Raw genomic sequence first — 16,101 nt, forward strand, 5'->3', positions numbered from 1 at the left:
TTTTCGGGGGTCAGTCACCAGGTATTTATTAGTTTGTGCGTGTGTGTGTGTGTCTGTTTGATTTTTTAGTTTTTTGTTGTTTTTCTTTTTCTTAATTTTTTGTCACCCCATGGGGGAGGTGAACGTACATGGAACACGCAAATTTTTGTAGTAGAGCTTAGACTTTCTCTTTTTCGTAGGGCAGGGCTCGAGTTTTGTAGTTATCGAGTGAGACAAGTCATAGGGACAATTGGTGTCGGAAAGACATTGCTAAAAAAACTGTGAAGTGTTCAGGATGTGGGGTTGGTTTGAAAGTGGACCCAAGTGTAGAAGCAGAAGGAGAAGAGGCTGACGCGAAGTGTAGGCAATGTGAGGTCGAGGAAAAAAAATGGAGAAAATGATGGTTACGCAGAGTGACCTGCTGATGAGAATCATCGAGCTCGAGACTGCGTTAGCGACAGAGCAAGAGAAAACGAGGGCTATGGGAGAAAAGCTGAAGTCCGCCGAGGAAGCACTAGCCAAGGTAAACAGAGGAGCGGCCTACGAAGAGAACAGTAGGGAACCGCACATTAAAACTGCGGAGAATAAAGAGCGAGCAAGCATAGAAAAAAACAGGTTCAGCTGGTTCATTTGTCGGAAGGCCCAGCTTCAGCGAAGTAGTGGTGGGGCTGGGAGGTGACAAAGCAGCTGGCGTCACAGGTGCAAGTAACCCCCAGGTGCAGGAAGCTCCAGCTGAAAAGTCACAGCATGTGATAATCGCTGGGGACTCGAATTTAAATCGATGCACAGAAGCCATCAAAGAGAGGGTAAGAGGTGACAAGAGGGTTGCAGTAGAGGCGTTCCCAGGATGCAATCTAGAAACAGTCATGAGGCATGCGAGCGCGAAACTCAAAACTACAGCTGATAGATGAAACCTCGTGATCATTTCAGGCGGTTTAAATGATGTCTTGAATGAAGATACAGCAGGACCAGCAACTACACTGGCGAAAGGCGTCGATGACATGCGCGCCACTTCTCCTCAGGTACAGGTAGCGATATGCACGAAACCGGAGGTACTGGTGCGTGATAGCAACCTGCAAAGAGCGGTTGTCAGCGCAAACCAAGAGATATGGCGGATGAGTCGAGAGAAAGGCTTTTAGGTGGTGGAAATAAACAGAGAGGTGCATAGGTGGGGTGATTTTCAACGAGACAGAATTCACTTCGATGGGCGGCTAGGTCATGAGGTGGGTTGGCGACTTGCAGTACGCGCAGTAGCTTTCTTTGGGGGAGGGGGGGGGGCAAGCGGGTCCTTCGAGGTGCAGGATAGCTAGTAACAAGGAAAACAACCAGGGAGACTCATTGACAGGTGGTATGCACAGATACGATTCCAAAGTGGCACCAGTATCTAAGATAGGTAGAGTCCGGGGCAGAAATAGACGTAGCCACGAGCGCCGAGCCAATTCAGACATAGGGTACATTAACATGCAGGGTGGTAGGAACAGGCTGAAGTGAGAAGAGGTAGAAGAACAGCTAAGGGGGGAGAGACCGATGGTATACAGTTTAGTAGAAACACATCTCAGGGACATGGAACAACCTCCTAACAATGTGGACTACGCGTGGGAATATTGTAATAGAACAGAAGGCAGCAGAAAGGGGGGTCGTATTGGGGCATTCATTCATTCATAAAAGTACAGACTGACAAAGGGTCAAGCAGGAGTGCAAGGAACATGTATGGCTAAAAGGGAAAGTGGCAGGGCAAATGACACTCCTTAGTTTCGTGTACTTGTGGACGGGAGCAAATGCCAGAGAGGAAAACCAGGCAATGGTAGAGTGTATATCAAAGGACATTGAGGAGTTAGGAGGAGAGAGCGAGATGATCATACTAGGAGATATCAATGCACACATAGAAGATATAGATGGGCATACCGATCCGACAGGCAAAATGATCATGGATATGTGTGAAAGGCTTGATTTGATCATTTGCAACAGTACTGAGAAGTGTGAAGGGCAAATAACATGGGAGGTAGGAAGGCTGCAGTCGACTACAGATTACGCACTGATGTCACATAGGATATATGATAAGCTCAGGGGAATGCACATAGATGGAGGTGGCTCCAGATGTCTGGGTAGTGATCACATACGTATCAAGCTAATTTTTGGAAGAGCAGTGAAAGTGGGAAGGAGACAAGATGAGCAACTACAGGAAAATTTTAATTCAAAAAGGCAAACTGAAATAGCCACTAAACAAATTGAGAAAGTAATCACTGAGTATGATAAAACAGTGTGGACATACACGAATTTAATTAAACTGTTTGAGCTAGAGCTTGCTAATACACGTGACAAGTCACCTCAGAAAAGATGACACAAACCCAAAAGTTGGTGGGATGAGGAAGTTAAGAGAGCCACAGCAAAACGTCAGGAAGGCTCTAGGGAACACATACATGCTAAGCAGCGGGGTGAACTGACAGATGATGTTGAAAGAAAATGGGAAATCTTTCTAAGCTGTAGAAGGGATGTATCCCTTCTAATCAATGAAAAGATTAGAAGAAAGGGAGCCCAGTGGCTGGCAGAAGTACATAAAAAAGATGGAAAGGCAGCTGCGAAATTCTGGAACCATCTAAACTCCCTAAGAAATGAGACGAGCCTAGAGCAGTGGTTTATAACTACAGCTCAAGGTGCTAGGCTAGAAGGGGACGAAGCTATTGCAAATATAAGAACAAGGGTGACAGAAAAAGTTCAACAAAGAAGTGCTTTATGCACCACGATAGACAAGGATGAATCAAGCGGCGCAATGGCTCCATTTTCACAACAAGAGTGGGAAAGGGCTGAGAAAAGGGTTCCTAGTAGTACATCAACAGGCTCAGATGGCATTCCAATTATGTTGATAAAGACATTAGGTCCGAAGTCTAAGCAGACTTCGAGAGAAGCAGTGAGCAAAATAATAATCGATGGAGAAGTTCCCGATGGATGGAAACTTAGCAGGATGAGCACGATCTATAAAGGAAAGGGGGATAAAGCTGACATAAACAACTACCGTCCTATAACAGTGACATCAGTGGTCTACAGGCTGGCGATGCAGATTATAAATGAAAGACTGCAGACATGGATAGAGGATGAGGGGGTGCGAGTGGAACTGCAGAATGGGTTTCGGAAACACAAGAGGTTGGAAGATAATCTGTTCTCACTGACGCAGTGTATCGAAATAGCGGAAAAGGAACACAGGCCCCTGTGGCTAGCATTTTTGGATATCAAGGGAGCGTACGATAGCGTGGTTCAAGAGGAATTGTGGGGAATACTGGACACACTAGGCGTGGAAGATGTAGTCACTAATCTTTTAAAGGATATGTATATAGGTAACAAGGTAATTATAAAGGGGGAAAACAGGTATCCAAGCCTGCAGAGGTAAAACATGGGCTTAGGCAGGGGTGTCCCCTGTCACCCTTATTATTTATGATGTACCTACAAGGATTAGAGGCCAAAGTAGAGGGAAGTGGACTGGGCTTCAACCTCTCTTTAGTCAAATAAGGAAAACTTATTGACCAGGCACTACCAGCATAAATGTACGCAGATGATATAGTGCTTATGGCCAACAACAAGGAAGATTTGCAGAGATTGATGGACATCTGCGGTAATGAGGGAGATAGGTTAGATTTTAGATTCAGTAAGGAAAAATCAGCAGTCATGATTTTCAATGACAACGAAGGTAGTGAGCTTAGAATACAGGAGGTCACGCTAGAGATAACAGATAAATACAAATATCTGGGCGTATGGATAAGCAATGGGACCGAGTATCTGAGGGAACACGAAATATACGTGACGACTAAAGGTAACAGGAATGCAGCAGTCATGAAAAATAGGGCACTGTGGAATTACAATAGGTATGATGTTGTGAGAGGAATATGGAAAGGGGTATTGGTTCCTGGGCTGACGTTCGGCAATGCGGTCTTTTGCATGAGATCAGAAGTTCAAGCAAGATTAGAAATTAAGCAACGTGGAATAGGTAGGCTTGCTTTAGGAGCTCACGGGAATACACCAAATCAGGGAGTACAAGGTGATATGGAATGGACATCATTTGAGGGCAGGGAAGCTAGCAGCAAGATAAAATTTGAGAAGCGATAGAGAAATGGGGGAGGAGCGTTGGGCTAGGAAGGTATTCAGCTAGTTGTACAAGAAAAATGTCGATACAAAATGTAGAAAGCTAACCAGAAAATTGACGGGTAAATACTTAGAAAACAGCAGGTGGCCAAACCAAAAAGAAATATCGGTTAAAAAGGAAGTGAAGGAAATGGAGACCGACATGTGGAGAATTTGCATGATTTAGAAGTCCGCACTAGAGATATATCAAACTTTTAAGCAGGAAATTGCCAAGGAAAGCATCTATGATAATACTCGGGGTAGTTCTTTACTGTTTGAGGCCAGGACGGGAGTATTGCGAACCAAGACATGTCGGGCCAAATAGGAAGGGGTAGACACGGTATGCCGTGCATGCGGAGAGCAATAGGAAACCGCCGAACACTTGATAATGTTGTGTTAAGAGCTTAACCCTATTGATTAGGATGATGGCGCAGAGTTTTTCAAAGCACTGCGGTTTAGGGACAGGGAGAGCAAAATAGACTTTAAGCAATAACTAGAAGGAGGTTATCTGATTGGTGGCTAAAATCAAGGCACGAGAGAGAATTAAATACTTCACTGCAAAGTACCAGTCCTCAACTTCACTATTCAAAGGGAAAAAAAGATAAATCTTGTTTGTGGTTCACTAAGTATTACGGCTAGGTGGCGTTAGCCATCACCCGATCTTAAGGGTACAGTCATATCCATCCCTTCATCCAACCCGCATACAAACTGCAGTTCAGTGAGGATATTCTAGACGCCGCTGTACCGTTACTCTCCGATTGGTTTTTGCATGGGCTGTCCCTGGGTGCGCGGAGAACAAGTGTATATCTCAGTCTCCTGGATAGTCGCCGTACATGGTGGTTCGTTGGTGCGCTCTTAAAAAAAAAAGTTTGTAAAAAGTTATATAGCCTTCTTGGGCTATATAACGAACATTTTTCGACCATTTTACTTCCCACGTTAGCAAACGCTTGAAGGTTGTAACGGTTACTGCGTTTTGCGCACTGTTAATAACTTTTCATCATGCACGTATTTAATTAACTTGTTAAACAAACCTTAGAGGTTATTACTACGAGCGTCTAAGAACCTATTGAGTAGCACGGAGATGCATTCAAGTTTATTGGGGCAATATATGCCTCAATAAACTGCGACGATGGCGGCGATGGCGGCGAAATGCGGCGATGGCGTAGTGGTTAGAGCATCCGCCTCGCATGCAAAAGGTCCGTGGTTCAAATCCCGGGGCCGCGCAGTTCCCAACCGGATAAAAAAATACGCGTGGTGATGGAACTGCATTAAGAGGCCTGAGGTGCGGCCTCACCGGTAACCATCGCCGGGAACGCACTCCCTCACCAAAGAAGGAATGGCCACCCTGGTGCAGTATCTGGCCACTGCCTCCCACATGCATACGTCAAATAACTCACGGCCCTCAGTCCCCAGCAGCTGCGAAGAAACTGACCACGGCGGCGGTCAGATCGGCAACGCAGCAGAGGGTGCTAAGAATCTCTGGATCCGGACAGGCCGCCATTGGAACCTGAACTTGGCAACGTTTAACGCTAGAAGCTTATTTAGTGAAGGAAGTGTAGCTGTACTATTCGAAGAGCTAAAGGGTGTTAAATTGGATATAATGAGGCTCAGTGAGGTTAGGAGGACAGATGAGGCATATATGGTTCTACAGAATGGAGACGTCCTTTGCTGACGGGGCTTGGCTGACAGAAGAGAACTGGGAGTGGGGTTGCTAATTCACAGAAATATAGCTGGCAACATAGAGGAGTACTATAGCATTAATGAAAGGGTGGTAGGTATCGTAATTAAACGGAATAAAAGATACAAGATGAAGGTGGTACAGGTTTACGTGCCTACATCCAGCCATGATGACGCTTCAGTTGAAAGCTTCTATGAAGACGTGGAATCGGCAATGAGTAAGGTAAAAACATGGTATACTATACTGATGGGAGACTTTAATGCAAAGGTAGGGAAGAAGCAGGCTGGAGACTAGGCAGTAGGAGATTATGGCATCGGTACTAGAAACGCCAGAGGAGAGCTACTAGTAGAATTCGCAGAACGCAATAATTCACGGATTTTGAATACCTTCTACCGAAAACGAGGAAACCGCAAGTGGACATGGAGGAGATCTAATGGCGAAAATAAGAACGAAATAGACTTTATAATGAGTGCACACCCAGGCATCGTGCAGGATGTGGAAGTGGTTGGCAAGGTACGATGCAGTGATCATAGAATGGTACGATCTCGAATTCGCCTAGACTTGAGAAAGGAACGACAGAAACTGATACGCAAGAAGCCAATCAATGAGCTAGCAGTAAGAGGGAAAGTACAGGAATTCAGAGTCTCGCTTCAGAACAGGTACTCGGCTCTTAGTGAGGAAACCAACCTTAGTGTAGATACAATGAATGATAATCTGACGAGTATCATTACGAAGTGTGCAGTGGAAGTTGGAGGCCGGGTAGTTATACAGGACACCGGCAAGCTTTCCCAGGAAACGAAGAATCTCATTAAGAAGCGTCAAATCATGAGAGTCTCAAGCACAACAGACAAATTAGAACTGGCAGAGCTTTCGAAGTTGATTAGCGTAAGGTATGCGATATAAGAAGGTATAACATGGAGAGAATCGAACACGCTCTGAAAAACGGAAGAAGCGTCAAAGCAGTGAAGAGGAAACTTGAGATAGGCGAAAATCGGATGTATGCACTAACGGATAAAGAAGGCGAAATAAGTACCAATATGGATATGATAGTTAAAATAGCGGAGAAGTTTTACAGAGATCTCTACAGTAGCCGGGACAACTACGACTCTAATGCTATCAGAATTGGCAGCAACCCAGATGACACCCCGCCAGTAATAATAGAAGAAGTCAGAAAAGCTTTGGAAAGCATGAAAAGAGGCAAAACTGCTGGTGAGGATCAGGTAACATCAGATCTGCTGAAAAATGAAGGGCAGACTGTGTTAGAAAAACTAGCCACCCTGTTTACGAGGTGTCTGCTGACGGGAAGAGTACCAGAGTCTTCGAAGAACGCTAACATCATCTTCATGCATAAGAAAGGAGATGACAAGGACTTGAAAAATTACAGGCCGATCAGCTTGCTCTCTGTAGTATACAAGCTATTTACAAAGGTAATTGCTAACAGAGCAAAGAAAACATTAGACTTCAATCAACCAAAGGAACAAGCAGGATTTCGAACAGGCTACTCAACGATTGACCACATTCATACTATCAATCAGGTAATAGAGAAATGCTCACAGTATAACCAACCACTATACATAGCCTTCATAGATTACGAGAAGGCGTTTGATTCAGTAGAAATATCAGCCGTCATACAGACACTGCGGAATCAGGGCGTCGATGAAGTATATATAAACATCCTGGAAGAAATCTACAGGGGATCAGCTGCTACCATAGTGCTTCATAAAGAAAGAAACAGAATACCAATCAAGAAGGGTGTAAGGCAGGGGGACACAATCTCCCCAATGCTATTTACCGCGTGCTTACAGGAGGTTTTCAGAAGCCTAGAATGGGAACAGTTAGGGATAAGAGTTAATGGAGAGTACCTTAGTAACCTGCACTTTGTCGACGACATTGCATTGCTGAGTAACTGAGGGGACGAATTGCAACTCATGACTACGGAGTTAGACAAGGAGAGCAGAAAGGTGGGTCTTAAAATTAATCTGCAGAAAATGAAAGTAATGTACAACAACCTTGGAAAAGAGCAGCGCTTCAAGATAGGTAATAGTGCACTTCAAGTTGTAAAAGACTATGTCTACTTAGGCCAGGTAATAAACGTGGAGCCGAACCACGTGATTGAAGCAACTAGAAGAATAAGAATGAGGTGGAGCACATTTGGCAAGCACTCTCAAATTATGACAGGTAGATTGCCACTATCCCTCAAGCGGAAGGTATATAACAGCTGTATCTTGCTGGTGCTTAGCTATGGAGTAGAAACTTGGATACTTACAAAGAGGGTTCAGCTTAAATTGAGGACGACGCAGCGAGCAATGGAAAGAAAAATAATAGGTGTAACCTTAAGAGACAAGAAGAGAGCAGAGTGGATTAGGGAACAAACGGGTGTTAAGGATATCATAGTTGAAATCAAGAAGAGGAAATGGACATGGGCTGGACATATAGCGCGTAGACAGGATTACCGCTGGTCATTAAGGCTAACTGACTGAATTCCCAGAGAAGGCAAGCTGGTTAGGGGGAGACAGAAGGTTAGGTGGTCAGATGAAATTAAGAAGTTTGCGGGTATAAATTGGCAGCAGCAAGCACAGGAACGGGTTAACTGGCGGAACATGGGAGAGGCCTTTGTCCTACAGTAGACGTAGTCAGGCTGATGATGATGATAATGATGATGTAAGCTAACTACCTAATCTTATGTTTTGTATATTAGGCCATGTCTAGGTGGTATTATGCAAAATAGACATAATAATTGTTTTCCTTAATAGGCTTGATTAAAAGTTCGGCACTACGTTACCTCGCTCATCTAAAAACTCTGTACGTTTTACAAATCAAGGTGCCTAGCCTAAATTATACATCTTACTGCACAGCCACCTACCGACACCAGCTGCATTCCACAAAGTTAGGGCTACAAATACTCCTGGAACCGCTTTGGACCTGTACTTCTCGCGTGGACTTGTGTGTTTGTGTGCTATTCTCCTTTATGACATTATGTGCCTAATTACTCAGTGACATACGAAATATTTATGCTCGCGAATACGACCGATATAAAACAAGGGTGATTCGTGAAGCAAAATGACTGCGTCTAGTACATTTTTTTGGTAGCAACCATTACTACCTACGTTAGTAACCGTTACTAACTGTAACGGTTACTAACCTCTCCATTACTAACTTCACTTACTAACTGGTTAGTAACATATGTTACAAGTACTTAGTAAACCGAAGTTTTTTAAGAGTGTGGAGAATGGGCGAAGTAGAGCTGCGGGCGCGTTGCGCTCGACTTCCTTGGCTCGCGCCTCGTCGGTGTTACCAGCGCGCCGTCTGCGTTCTCAAACGTGATCGGACGCATGGACGGACACCTGGACGGATGTACACACGGATGGATGGACGAACGGACGCTTCGCCCCACTCATCATCATTCACTCCGTGGATATGCTGTGATTTTTTTTTCGGTCCGAAAGTTCCCTCTGCGAGAGTGTCTCAACCTATCTATGGCCTATCGTTATGAAGACGGTAGCAGACGATTCTCCGACGATGCCCAACGGAACATGGCGGACGCGCCCAGTGTTACCAGAGAACTAAGCATTATGAATATCGCGTATGCATGATAAAAACGGAGGAAGATTTGTTGCATGTGTGGTTGTTCTTGTTGTAGAGAACTAAGGCTGTTGAGTTCACCACATTCAAACACAGTCCGAGTGCTCTAAAATGACCACCTGAACGTGCCATAAGTCATGGCGGATTCTCAGTGTAGTGACAAGCTCGAAGCTGCACTTCCAAACGTTTCTGAAATTGTACACATACTGATTGATTGATTGATTGATTGATATGAGGGGCTTAATGTCTCAAAACCACCACATGATTATGAAAGACGCCGTAGTGAAGAGCTCCAGAAATTTCGACCACCTGGATTCCTTAACGTGCACTCAAATCTGAGCACAAGGGCCTACACCATTACCGGCTCCATCGGAAATGTAGCCGCCGCAGCCGGGAGTCGATCCCGCTACGTGCGGGCCAGCAGCCGAGTACTTTAGCCTTTAGACCACCGTGGAGGGGCCATCGTGCACATACTTGTCAAGTCTCTCGGATTTTCCGGGAGGCTCTAAGATTTAGACCATTTCTTACGTTTGTGCGGTTAGCAGGAAGATCTCCCGGAGATCAAAGTTTCTGTGCATGATCCAGCCGCATTGTCTGAGATCTAACCTAAACTGATTCAGCCTTTTGTGAAACCGCCACGATATGTTAACCAATTTAGGGGGCGTTGATGTGAACGTACAGTAGAATATTTTCGATATAAGACCTGTTTTTACAAGTTCACCGAATTCCTTAGTTGAACATATTGTGTCCAAAGGGCCGAAATTTGGATGTCCCACACTTTATGCGCGTCGTAGTGGGTGATATGAATTTTAGTACCAGGCTGTCGAGTGGTTGCCAAGAGCAGCATGCTGGAAGCTTGGGAAGTAAGCGCGTGGCTAGTGTTAAGAACGGTGGTTATCGTTTGCCACAACAGCTGGACGATACCGTGGTCGTTAATTGGCACGGTCATGTATGGATGGTGATGACGTAGCTGACAACTCAGAAAATGAACACACGTCCAATGCTACCCACTCGAAGCGACGCTACTTTCTGCAAACACTAAGCACAAAGCCGGGCAGATTCGTTCATATACAGCAACAAACGACTTAGTTTTGAAGGCGTGTGCGCAGCCAACGCGCGGCTGATGCATGCGGATAGAAAATGGAACTACCGATTGGTGCAATCTCCGCGCACGATACTGCGGTCGCTGCTATACGATAATCGATAGTAGTGTCTATGAGCTACGCAAGAATGCTGCTAACGGAGCCGTAGATTAAAGGCAATAAAGTCGTAAAGAAGACGGGAAGCCTTTCGGCATTACCGTCGATCTTCGTTGATTGATTGATATGTGGGGTTTAACGTCCCAAAACCACTATATGATTATGAGAGACGCCGTAGTGGAGGGCTCCGGAAATTTAGACCACCTGGGGTTCTTTAACGTGCACCCAAATCTGAGCACACGGGCCTACAACATTTCCGCCTCCATCGGAAATGCAGCCGCCGCAGCCGGGATTCGAACCCGTGCCCTGCGGGTCAGCAGCCGAGTACCTTAGCCACTAGACCACCGTGGCGGGGCGTCGATCTTCGTTCATGAGACCCCGTAACTCATAAAGTAACATATGTCTCTCATAGAGTAATATAATGATGATATGAGAATCGGAATATATAGAATGGAGGCTGTCCCTCGAGCGATTTTGCCCGATTAAAAAGCTCCGATTTCTTCCCTCCAGCCGGTGTAACTGTAAGGACGCTGTGGGTCTGAAAACTTCCAACACAACCACGATTTGCTAATTGATTGATTGATTTGTGGGGTTTAACGTCCCAAAACCACCATATGATTATGAGAGACACCCTAGTGGAGGGCTCCGGAAATTTTGACCACCTGGGGTTCTTTAACGTGCACCCAAATCTGAGTACACGGGCCTACAACATTTCCGCCTCCATCGGAAATGCAGCCGCCACAGCCGGGATTTGATCCCGTGACCTGCGGGTCAGCAGCCGAGTACCTTAACCACCAGACCACCGCGGCGGGGCCACGATTTGCTAAGCTTGCCGGGTTGGCCGCTCTTACTGAGGCGAAGGAGCGAAGCAACCTAGCAAATTGGGCTAGTTGGAACACTCATCACGATCAGTGCTCAAAAAGGACAGAAAACACAATAAACTGCTCGACACAAGCGCTGTCCAACAACTGAAAGTTTAATGCAAGAAACGGGTCATGTATATAAGCAAACATGAAGGCATAAAAAAAAAAACTTTGACACCCACCAGGTGTCAAAAAAAAAAAGTGGAGAATAGTGTACTTCATCCCTTTGTCGTGCGGGTGCATGTACATTGGCAAGACGGGACGTTGGCTCAACGTCCTTCGAAGGGATCATGCTAGGTCTCTGAAAGGTACACCTTCAACGCAGGTACAGACACTTTAAGAACTGTCGTTATCGTTTGTCACAACAGCTGGACGACACCATGGTCGCTTTTGGCACGATCACGTATGGCGACGACGCAGCTGACAACTCCTAAAATGCACATGCGTCCAATGCTATACCCATCCAAAGCGACACTACTTTCGCAAATACTGCGCACAAAACCGCGGCAGATGCGCTAATAGACAGCAACAAAAAACGTAGTTTTGAAGGCACGTGCGTGGCTTAGCGCATGCGGATTGAAAATTGAACTACCGTTTGGCGCCGCCGCCACGTACGAAACTGCAGTTGCTGCTATAATCAATAGTGACTGTGAGCTTCGAAGGTATGCGGCTAACGCAGCCGTTGTTTTTGATATCTGGTGTTTAACGTCCCAAAGCCACCATATGATTATGAGAGACGCCGTAGTGGAGGCCTCCGTAAATTTCGACCACCTGGGGTTATATAACGTGCACCCAAATCTGAGCACACGTGCCTACAACATTTCCGCCTCCATCGGAAATGCAGCCGCCGTAGCCGGCATTCGATCCCGCCACCTGCGGGTCAGCAGCCGAGTACCTTAGCCACTAGACCACTGCGGCGGGGCACGCAGCCGTAGGTTGAACAAAATAATAATTGTTCGGGTTTAACTTTCCAAAACCACCACATGATTATGAGAGACGCTGTAGTGGAGGGCTTCCGAAATTTCGACCACCTTGGGTTCTTCGACAAGCACCTAAACCTAATTACGCGGGCTTCAAGCATTTTAGACTCCATTGAAAATGCAGCCACCGCGGCCGGGAGCCGTATGAGTAAAGGCAATACAGACGCAAAAAAAAAAAAGGGTGGGGAAAGGTGCAGGAAGCCTTTCGGCGCTCCCGTCGATCTTTGCTCATGACTATAGGCTCCCTAACTGATAGAGTAACTCATATATAATAACTTATGCAACTCATAAAGTAACATTAACGGCAACAAGCGCAGACTTAACTCGATGTTTTTAGTCGCTCGCCCAGGGATGCTATCAAGGAACTATATACACCTTTTCCAATGCCAATGCTTTTCGTGCTTGGTCTAGAGCAACGGTCTGCCCGCTTTATCAACGCCTTCGTAAACGACAGGCCCATCGCAACAGCTGTATTCACGACTCCAACAGGTATAGGGATTATGCACCTGCCATCATCCGCAAGGAGCGCTAGCGTCATTCGATGCCACCATTTTGGCGGTCTCAGTGGTTTGATGCGTGGCGTGTACGGTAGCACTGTGGAACGATCAGATTTTTTTGGTTTTCTTAATGTACCTGCAGATTGAAATGAATTTAAGCTCATACTCACGTGGTTTAGAATAACCTGCGCGTTTGCACTACCTGGCGAAAGTGCGTTTGTGCGTCGGCGTAGACCCACTTGAACTTCAGGGCGCTGAACGTGTTGTTGAGCTGCTGCCGCGTGTCGACTTCACCGACATAAAGGGCTACCTTGTTCAAGCGACAAGTTTTGTTTCGCGTAAGCAGCTAAAAGCGTACAAATCTATGGATGGACACAACTATCTCACGAGCGGATGGGTGTAGCAGCCGGGCGACAAGGTCCTTCCAGACAGCACAATAGTTGTTGGAAAGGTGAGCAGCTTGTCGCCTTGTATTGTGCCGTGCGAGCGCTCTGTCGATGCTGTAAACACAGGAACGGCACGTCATGGCAGGAAATAGATCACAGAAATTGCTGCAGTGACTCTTTTCGAACGGCTTTTGCTTCTCAACAACCGCTGCGTGCAGTGCTCATGTGTAGCCGAGTTATCGCAGCTGTTTAGTGCAGGCGACTGTGTTATGCCGTGCGAGCACTCTTTCGATACTGTAAACACGGTAATAGAGATGTAATAGCAGGAAAGAGATTACCGAAATTGCTGAAGTGCCTGCTTTTGAATGGTTTTTGCTTCTGAACAACCACTGCGTGTCGTGCTAGCGTGTACACGCAGTTGTCGCAGCTGTATAGTGCAGGCGTCAAAGTTCTGCTGTACAACACAATCACTGTTGTCAGAGAAGTAAGCCCGGTTTATTTCTAATCGTGCTTTTTTACTTGCTAGCGCCGTGTGAAACCTGCAAACTCAGTATTGGGATGTCAGTGTAGGAATGGATTACGGCTCTTGTCAGTGGCTGTTTTTAAATGGTTTTCGCATTTTCACAACAGCTGCTTGCCCAACCCGCGTGTAGCTGAGAGCTAGGGAGTTGGGCAGCTTCCTGAAGGAGTAAGTGTGATCTAACTCCACTATGCGTTAAACGCGACCACCAGCATTTAGGAATCCGTGGTGTGTCAATCACTCACGTTATGCAAATGAGCGTTAACGTTGCTTTATTCAGAAATTGCTTAGTGTTCCCATTATGTTGCTACGATAGCTTTCAGACTTACTTGATATTTAGATCACATTACTGAGGTTTTCTGTTTCTTCTCCCAGGTTTGTCATTCACAGTCATTTAACGAAAAGCCTCTTACGGTCTGGCGTCTCATCACAGAAGACGGTGAGGTACAAGCTGCTCACTGCACCTGCAAAGTTGGTCGTGGTAAGGCGTGCTCCCTCACAGCAGCAGTCCTGTTCTTTATTGAAGCTATGGTTAAGGCCAGTGACTGCCAGGTGTGTATGGACCGAACTAATACATGGTTGCTGCCCTCTGTGCGATTACTCGAACGAAAAGAGGCTTCCCAAGTAAGCTTCGCATCATCAACGATGAGGTCAAGTACAGTTGGGCAGTTTTTGTCCTCGGCTGAGAGAAATTCCACAGGCAATGTGGACTTCAGAATTCAGTACTTGTTGCGCACTAGGCCAATAATTCTTTCTACATTAATTCTGACATTCGCTAGTTTGCGCGTCTTTTCCACCTTCTGTGCAGAAAGTTGTGGCTTTCATGTGGTGAATGCAGGGTAGTTCTAGCTTTGCACAGCGAAGGCCAACGGCCTCTCGAACTGTGAAGCCTCTGTCAGCCAGCACAATATCTCCAGGCAAAAGGTTGTCGAGCACACCACAGCCTTCAGCGATCACTTTATCACGGGTGCATGCGTCCACACCATCCTCTCGAAATAAATTTAATCACGCCTTGTGGTGCAATACTTATGAAAATTTTCATTGTATGATGGCGCTTATATATACGTGGACCATGTCTGAGATCGTGGCAGCATAGATGTTGGCCGCTCAATGAACACTTCAAAGCCATCGATAATCACGGCTACTTGAGTGCCAAATGATTTCCTGAATACCATTAAAATGGTAGACCTGAAACAGCGACGATTAGGCCACTTCACTGCCGGAGAAAGGCGCTCAAAGGCTGCATCCAGCCACTTGTTGACACTTCTTGATACTGTGGACTGTGACACGCGAAACCTGCAAAACAATGGAGGAGTTAGTCGCCACAATAAAAGGAAATTATGGGGGAAATCTGTCACCTGTAGGCCGAATCTTGAAGAGATTGGTTGAGACGTAGGCGCATAAGGAAGATCGGCATCTCCTGGAACTGTGTGAGACTGTTTCTGCTGTTTTGAGACACGCTTCCTTTCAGCAACTCAAAAAGAGCAATTACCATGGTAAAGCTTGGGAGGCCCGTATAAACCTGAACCTTGTCCTCCTCCTGCTTTAACCCATCTTCAGTCAGTAAGTGCGTGCTTAATGTGCTTAACGTGCTTAATGCATTGGCATCAAAAAACTTCAACAGAAGATGTTTGTTTTCCTCTTCCATCAGGGCAATATCTGCCATTGTCAACTCCGTATTCTGCGAGAAATCTGTTGTCTCTAAAAATATGCAAATTGAAATGGTTATTTTCCTCCTTGTTAATGCAATATGAAACGTTGCAGCTTTGGTGTTCTCTTGAAATATGGAAAGGAATAATGCTACTTGTTTGAAGCTGTTTACTTGAATGATGTTAATACATTTCAATGAGCATGCATTTGCATGTGTGATACAGTACAGTAGCACCATGTTATGCCAATAAATATCTATCTTTACTGAATGACTGGCGCACTTCTAAATACACATGCTTGAAGAGGCACAAGCAGGATAAAGGTACTCCAGAAAATGTAGAAAATTTGAAGTGTACCCTCACTGCTTTTGCAGACTCCAAAGTATGAGGTTTTCAACACACTGCACAAGACTTGTGCACAGATAATTTTTACACATCTCTCAGCTGTTCTTACAACAACAAACACCTGCAAGAGCACACGTTTCCATGGAGAACTCTTCATGCGGAACACCCAGTTCAACAGCCACATCTTGCTCCAGATTCGGCGTAGGTCATTCAGCATCATCGTTTGTGTCACATGCAGCCATTTGAATGCCAACAAGGAGATTTGATGTCATCGTGGCACGGCTGAGCTTTTTTTTTTTTTTTGTACCTG

The 16,101-nt window shown here is 45.7% G+C and overlaps 1 pseudogene; it reads right to left on the reverse strand.

Annotated features, from left to right (window-relative positions):
• Positions 1 to 14,252: 14,252 nt before the first annotated feature.
• On the reverse strand, positions 14,253 to 15,464 carry LOC142775036 (uncharacterized; annotated as a pseudogene).
• Between the last annotated feature and the right edge of the window lie 637 nt (positions 15,465 to 16,101).

The sequence above is a fragment of the Rhipicephalus microplus genome, chromosome X (assembly GCF_043290135.1).
Source record: "Rhipicephalus microplus isolate Deutch F79 chromosome X, USDA_Rmic, whole genome shotgun sequence".
NCBI lineage: Eukaryota > Metazoa > Arthropoda > Arachnida > Ixodida > Ixodidae > Rhipicephalus > Rhipicephalus microplus.